This window comes from Arachis hypogaea, chromosome 16 (genome assembly GCF_003086295.3).
Source record: "Arachis hypogaea cultivar Tifrunner chromosome 16, arahy.Tifrunner.gnm2.J5K5, whole genome shotgun sequence".
Taxonomy (NCBI): domain Eukaryota; kingdom Viridiplantae; phylum Streptophyta; class Magnoliopsida; order Fabales; family Fabaceae; genus Arachis; species Arachis hypogaea.
Genome location: NC_092051.1, coordinates 78,696,665 through 78,704,618, shown reverse-complemented (window position 1 = coordinate 78,704,618; position 7,954 = coordinate 78,696,665).

The window sequence follows — 7,954 nt, the reverse complement described above, 5'->3', positions numbered from 1 at the left end:
TGCGTCAAAGAGGTGCAACAACTCAACGGGAGGTTGGCAGCCTTGTCCAGATTTCTAGCCAGATCGGCAATAAGATCTCTCCCCTTCTACGCCACAATAAGGAAAGGAAAAAAGTTTGAATGGACAACAGAGTGCGAGCAAGCCTTCCAAGAGTTCAAGAGATTCCTGAGACAACCACCTATCTTAACTCGGCCACGGAAAGGAGAACCACTCATATTGTACCTCGCGGTAGGAAGTCGAGCAGTAGCCTCAGCACTAGTTCGAGAAGACGACAGTGGGCAACAACCCATATACTTCATCAGTAAAGCATTACAAGGATCCGAGCTGAACTACAAAAAAATAGAAAAATTTTCCTTCCCCCTCAAACTAACATCTCGACGACTTCGTCCATACTTCCAAGCTCACACCATCAGGATTCGGACCAACCAGCCCATAAAGGGGATTTTGCAGAAAACAGACTTAGCAGGTAGAATCTTGCAATGGGCCGTCGAGTTGTCCGAATTTGATCTTCAATACGAATCTCAGACGGCCATTAAGTCACAATACCTGGCCGACTTCATTGCAGAATTTACAGACACCCCGGAAATCCCACAGAATAGAACCTCTACGTGGACGGTTCCTCAAATAAAAATGGAAGTGGTGCGGGTGTGATAATTGAAAGCAACCAAGGGACTCAAATTGAATTCTCCCTCAAATTTGGGTTTCCTGCCTCAAATAATCAAGTGGAATATGAGGCACTATTAGCTGGTTTGAAACTGGCTAGGGAGGTTAGAGCTCAAAAGCTTACCATCTTCAGCGACTCACAAGTAGTCACTTCACAAATAGCAGGGAGCTACCAAGCCAAAGACCCCACCATGAAAAAGTACTTGGACAAAAATAGGGAACAGCTGGGACAACTCGGAGAATATGAGGTCCGTCACATACCTGGAGAACAAAATGCCCGAGCTGACGCACTCTCAAAGTTAGCCAGCACCAAACCAGGGGGCAACAATAGAAGCCTCATCCAAGAAATACTGCAGAGTCCGTCAATCTTGGAAGAAGAAAAAGTCCTGGCCGTAATAGGTCAGGATCAAGGATGGATGACTCCCAAATTAACTACCTCAAAACAGAAACACTCCCTACAGACAAAAAGGAGGCAAAGAGGTTAAAACGAGAGGCACGACATTACACCATCATAAACAATACTCTATACAAGAGAGGGATTTCAATCCCATTATTAAAATGTGTGCCGACTTCCAACACAAAGGAAGTTCTAGAAGAAGTACACAATGGCATTTGTGGCAATCATCTCGAAGTGCAAGCTCTCGCCAAAAAAGTACTTCGAACAGGATTTTATTGGCCAACTCTACAAAAGGAAGCTACAGAGTTTGTAAAGACATGTCTACCATGCCAGAAACATGCCAACTTTCACATTGTCCCACCAGAGGAACTCATCAATGTAACCTCACCATGGCCATTTGCAAAATGGGGACTCGACCTTCTCGGACCCTTCCCTCAGGGATCGAGACAAGTTAAATTTCTTATAGTAGAGGTAGATGATGAGAGGAACTTTTGCGTGGTCTAGAAATTTGCGGATAAATCCTCATTGCAAGTATAGTCTCTAAACCTTCAAAAGTCCTTTCATACAAACGTTTTGGTTGTCACAAGTAACAAACCCCTTAAATAAATTGATAACCGAAGTATTCAAACCTCGGGTCGTCTTCTCAAGGAACTGCAGGAAAGTATGTTCTTATTATTGGTTATGGAGATTGTAGATTTGGGGTTTCAAGAATGAGGAACGAATATGACAAATAATTTAAATGGCAATTAAAAATAAATAAATAACTGTAAAATAAACTTTTCCAAGGTATGAGAAATTAGAGGTCCTATCCTGGCTATCCTTATCAATGATGATAATAATTGAATCTTAATTCCACTTCGTTAACCTTTACTAATATAAAGAAAGGTCAAGAGATTAATTGGGTTGATCTTCGGATCCTATTTGTTTCCTAAGAAAAGATTGGGATTATTGAAGTTCAATTCAATTAACAAAGATAACAATTATCAATCATGTTTGAGTTTGATAACTCCAAAGTTACTGATTTCTTAACCAAAATCAAAAGGAGAAGTAAATCTACTGGAATAAAAATGTCTTCAGAGTAAAAACAACAATAGCATAAATAAAAGAAATCAATATTAAACTGAAATACCTCAAATAATATTAATAAAAGAGTAATCCGTAACATGAAAGGATTCATAAAGTAACTTGCAAAAGTAAATAAAAGGAATATTGAACCTGATCAAAAGAGATAATCCTGAAAGCGAATAAAAATCCTAAGTCTAAATCATAATCCTAAAGAGAGAGGAGAGAGCCTCCCTCAAAACTAATTCTAATGCATGGGAAGTAAAAATTGGTGAGAGCTCTCTCTGAATGGATGCATTCCCCCACTTTATAGCCTCTAATATGTGTTTTCCAGGCCGAAAACTGGGTCAAAAACAGCCCAGAAATCGCCACCTACGTATTCTGGTACGTTCAGGTCGCGGACAAGTGACGTGGAGGCATCGTTCACGTGGCCGTGCGGATTGAAGTTCGCAGATGCGACACCTCCGCATGGATCACACATTCGCGTCGCCTAGCATCAGGGAAACTATGGCATAATATATATCAAATCGAAGCCCCGGACGTTATCTTTCCAACGCAACTGAAACCGCGTCGTTTGGACCTCCGTAGCTAAAGTTATAGCCGTTTGAGTGCAAAGAGGTCAGGCTGGACAGCTTAGCAGTTTCTCCAACTTCTTGTATTTCTTCCACTTTTGCATGCTTCCTTTCCATCCTCTGAGCCATTTCTGCCCTGTAATCTCTGAAAACACTTAACACACATATCAAGGCATCTAATGGTAATAAGAGAGGATTAATAATAAGCAAATATAAGATCAAAGAAGCATGTTTTCAATCATAGCACAAAACCAGGAAGGAAAATGTAAAACATGCAAATAGTATGAATAAATGGGGAAAGAGTTGATAAAAACTACTCAATTGAGTACAAGATAAACCATAAAATAGTGGTTTATCAACCTCCTCACACTTAAACAATAGCATGTCCTCATTCTAAGCTCAAGAGAAGCTATAAAGATGAAGAGGAATGGTAGGATGTATGAAATGCAACCTATCTATATGAATGCAACTACATGCAAAAAAAATGTTTCTACCTACTTAGTTAAAAGTAAATAAATCTCCAAGAATAAATATGAACTGGATTTCACTAATTCAAATCATAAAAATGAAGTACAAATAGACTTGTAGAAGAAAATAGCTCGTGAAAGCCGGGAACAAAGAATCGAGCATCGAACCCTCACTAGTAGTGTATATCACTCTAATCACTCAAGTGTTTTAGGTTCGATTCTCTCAATTCTCTACTAACCTTGCTTTCTAAGGCTTGCTCTTCATCTAACAATCAACATAAATTTAATGCACAGATACACATATCAAGAGGTCTTTTAAGGGTTGTAATGGGGTTAGGGTCAAGGTAGGATTGTATTTGGCCAAGTAGACTAAAATCTAAATCCTTAATTAACTTTAAACTTTCCACCTAACTTCAGACAATCCATGTAATCATGATACCACATCTAACTACCCATTAACCATGTTTTCCACATATTCATGCATTCTAATTTCAAGTACAGTACATATGCATTGCTTTCATCACTTACTTTGGGGCATTTTGTCCCCTTATTATTTGCTATTTTTCTTTTCTTTTCTTTTCTATTATATATATATATATATCTTTTCTTTTATTTTTCTCAATGCATATGATTAATTTATTGAATGCATAAACATGTCCTAAACATTTCTTCCACATTTTCAGAAATTTCTAACATATTTAATTCTCAAACCAAATGTTTCCAAACAGAATTTCCCACACTTAAATCATAAGCACTTTCACTAGTCTAAGCTAACCAAGGATTGAAATTAAGGACATTATTGTTTTTCGCCTAGAGTTAATGATGTGCTAAAGTAAAAAACAAAGGGATATAACAGGCTCAACATTGGTTTGCAAAGGATAATGAAAGGGTTAAGGCCATATGGGTATGTAAGCTGAGTGAAACAAGGGCCTCAATCATATAGTGCATGCATACATTAAATAATGGAAATATAAAATCAAGCAAGACAAAGATCACAATTTTAGAGAGAAAAATACACATCAAAAATAAATTATTGGTTGACAAAATGCAACCAATCAATTAGGCTAAAAAAATCTCACAAGGTTTGTGTGTTCGAGCTCTAAATCATGTTCCAATATAATATTTCTTCAAACAAGTGTAACAAAAAAATTTTATTCAAATTAGTGAAATACTTTCAAAGGTTTCTTGAAAGAGAAAATATTACTTTAATCAAGTAGTAACTAAATGCACAAAATCAAATAAACATGCAATCAAATATGCAAATGCAATAGTGAACAATAGAGAAAATAAAACAATGGTGTTGAAAAGAAGGTAACTAACCCATGGAGATCGGTATTGACCTCCCCACACTTAAAGATTGTACCGTCCTCGGTGCATGCTGAGATCTGCAGGTGGACGGGTTGTTCCAACTGATGCTTTCCTTTAAGGATTGTGCAGATGGACTTGTTTGTCTCCCCTTTTAGAAGTTTTCCCTTTACCTTCTTTGGTGGCCATCCTGAAGAAGAGAAAAAGAAGAAAAGTAACCCAAATTTAAAGATAGAAAATAAATAAAATATGGGTGTTAATGCCAGATAATAAGGGTCTCAATTACATGGAAGCTTCAACATGTACGTGAGAAAAACAATAGAAGCACATGGCATACCAATGGTGCAAAATTTGCAACAATGGGGAAGAGAGTGAGGAAGGAGAGATAATATAAATTCATGTCAATGCAAAAGTAATACAGATTTAAAAAAATTTGCATTGATTTAAATAATATTACTCAATCAGAATTAAACAAGTCACTAAGCACCAAGAAAATACCAGAAAAGATGTAACAGTGGAATAGGAACATTTGAACACCAATGGTAAAATAATAAAAATATGCAATGAATGAAAGTATGTAAATAAATTAAATAAAATAGAATGGAAAAGAAAAAAAATAAGAAAAGAAGAAGAAAGAAATAAGAAAAGAGAAAAAATAAGGATTTGGAAAAGAAAGATATAAGATATTTTGAATGAGTTGTGCGGCGCGAGCAACGCGGACGCGTGGGGCACGTGGTCGCGCGAAATGCGCTTAAACTGATTGACGTGGTCGCGTCGGTCACGCGGTCGCGTGACCCATTTTATGCGACTGGCGCGAGGGCAGCCTTGCACTCGCACAACTCTCTGTTCAAAATCATTAATTGCCAAATTTTAAGTGACGCGATCGCGTGGGGCATGCGATCGCGTGAGTGGGCTTTAGAAGGATATGACGCGGTCGCGTGGGTCACGCGACCGCATGGGAAGAATTATGCGTTCAGCACCAATCCAGCACCATTCTCGCACAACTTTCGGGAGTGCACCACTTTGACGTCGAAATCCTGGTCACGCGGCCGCGTGGGGCACGCGGTCGCGTGGGAGGCAATTATTCCCATATGACGCGGTCGCGTGGGACGATTTGTGCCATTGGCACGCCTCCAGCGCTGCTCCTGCGTAACTTTCTGTTCATTATTCTCTACCAATACCTGCGATTTTTTTTTATATGTAGATTGCAGAATGCAGTATGCAGAATAAAATTAATGTGAATGCAATGAATGATTCCAGGTTCAATAAAATAAAAATAAAATTCAAAAACAAACAAAACTAAATAAAATTAAAATTGCAAAAGGAACTATCATACCATGGTGGGTTGTCTCCCACCTAGCACTTTTATTTAAAGTCCTTAAGTTGGACATTAGATGAGCTTCCTGTTATGGTGGCTTGTGTTTAAATTCATCCAGAAATCTCCACCAATGTTTGGAATGCCAACAGCCTCCAGGGTCCCAAACTAGGCATGTGAAGCTTCTGAGCAGCTTCAAACAGATTTTCAGGCTCCCGGGGTGATGAATATCAGAATATTTTCCAGGATCCCAAACTTTGGTTCTAAATCCGCCTCCGTCTTGATCTATATTTTTCCATCCGGGCGGTTTAGAAAGTAGATTCTCACCATGGTGACCAAACATTTTCTGAGATCCATTCAATTGAATATGATACCAATCCGTGCACTTCAAGTTGAAGCGTGGAACCTTATTGAACCTTGTGCACCAGCTCTGAGCACGAGCCATTTCCCTCTTACTCTTAAAGCCGCAGAGAGCTCTAAGCTGGCCATCTGTTTCAAGCAAACCGTATTCAAGTGAAAAAGTAAAGTTAAAGGTTAAGGATTGTACCCACTTGAAGCTTGTATTGGGTGGTAACGGCCTTGGGGCAGGTGTTTCTAGTGGTTCTGTAAGTTCGTCTCCTTTGTGGTCTTCTGTGAATTTCTCTACTTCTTTGTAAGATTCTTCAAATGTATCCATGTCCTGATCAAAGTTTTCTATGTCTTCCTCATCACTTGAGTCATAGATTGGAGGTTGAGAAAAATCTACCTCTGCGTCATCTTCGTATTAACTTGGGAAAGATTCTTCGATCTCAGAGAATTCACTTGCGGATGCAAGTTCATTACTAAGAGAACTTGACTTGTGACTATCATCATCAAGGGAATTTGTGTCCTGGGTTATTCCGTCTAGTTCTTCATAAATGACTTGCCTTGGGGATTGTGCACTATTCTCCTTAGCATCAACTGTAACGTCCTTGACGGAGTTCTCCTCAGCTCTGGATTCCCATGGAGGTTCAGCATCTCCTAGATCTTCAACCAACTCTTCTTCTTGTACAATGACAGCTTCTTCTACTTGTTCTAGTACGAATTCATTCTCTATCTTGTCTACTGGAGTTTCTAGTATTTCCTTCATGCTACGCTCTTCATTAGATTGTCCACATGGGGCTGTGGTTGGTCCTTGAATGTTCGAATGTCTAGAAGCTAATTGAATTACTGTTTGCTCCAGTTGTCGAATGGTTGTTTGAAGTTTATTTACTGTTGCCTTGAGGCGAACCTCTGATTCTCGGGGTGATGGATTTGGACATGAAACATAGGGAAGTGGTGGTGCTTGGGGGTGATTGGATTGGAACTGGGGTAGGAAAGGATCATACGGTGGCGAATGGTGAAGAGAAGCTTGTGAGTGTTGTGGTTCGAGGTTATGTTGAGAGGTTGGTCTATAGGCACGGGGTGGGGCTTGTTGGTAGTCACAAGGTTGTCCATCATATCTTTCAGCTGGATATGCATTGTAAAATGGTCATTGTCCGTGATATCTTGGAGGGTGTTGTTGCCTAAAGGGTTGATTAGATCCTCTTGGCTCCATCCATCCTTGATTGGTCTGACCTTGATGCATATTCCTGCTGTAACTTCTATTTCCTTCAATAAAGTTAGAACCAAACTCAAAGCGAGAGGGGTGAGAGTTCATAGTAGCAAATAAAATTAAAAAAGAAAAACAGAAATAAATAAACAAGTAAAAGAAAAATATTTACAATAACCAATAATAAGGCACACGTTAGCAGTTCCCCGGCAACGGCGCCATTTTGACGAGAGGAACTTTTGCGTGGTCTAGAAATTTGCGGATAAATCCTCGTTGCAAGTATAGTCTCTAAACCTTCAAAAGTCCTTTCATACAAATGTTTTGGTTGTCACAAGTAACAAACCCCATAAATAAATTGATAACCGAAGTATTCAAACCTCGGGTCGTCATCTCAAGGAAATGCAGGGAAGTATGTTCTTATTATTGGTTATGGAGATTGTAGATTTGGGGTTTCAAGAATGAGGAACGAATACGACAAATAATTTAAATGGCAATTAAAAATAAATAAATAACTGTAAAATAAACTTTTGGAAAGGTATGAAAAATTAGAGGTCCTATCCTGGCTATCCTTATCAATGATGATAATAATTGAACCTGAATTCCACTTCGTTAGCCTTTACTAAT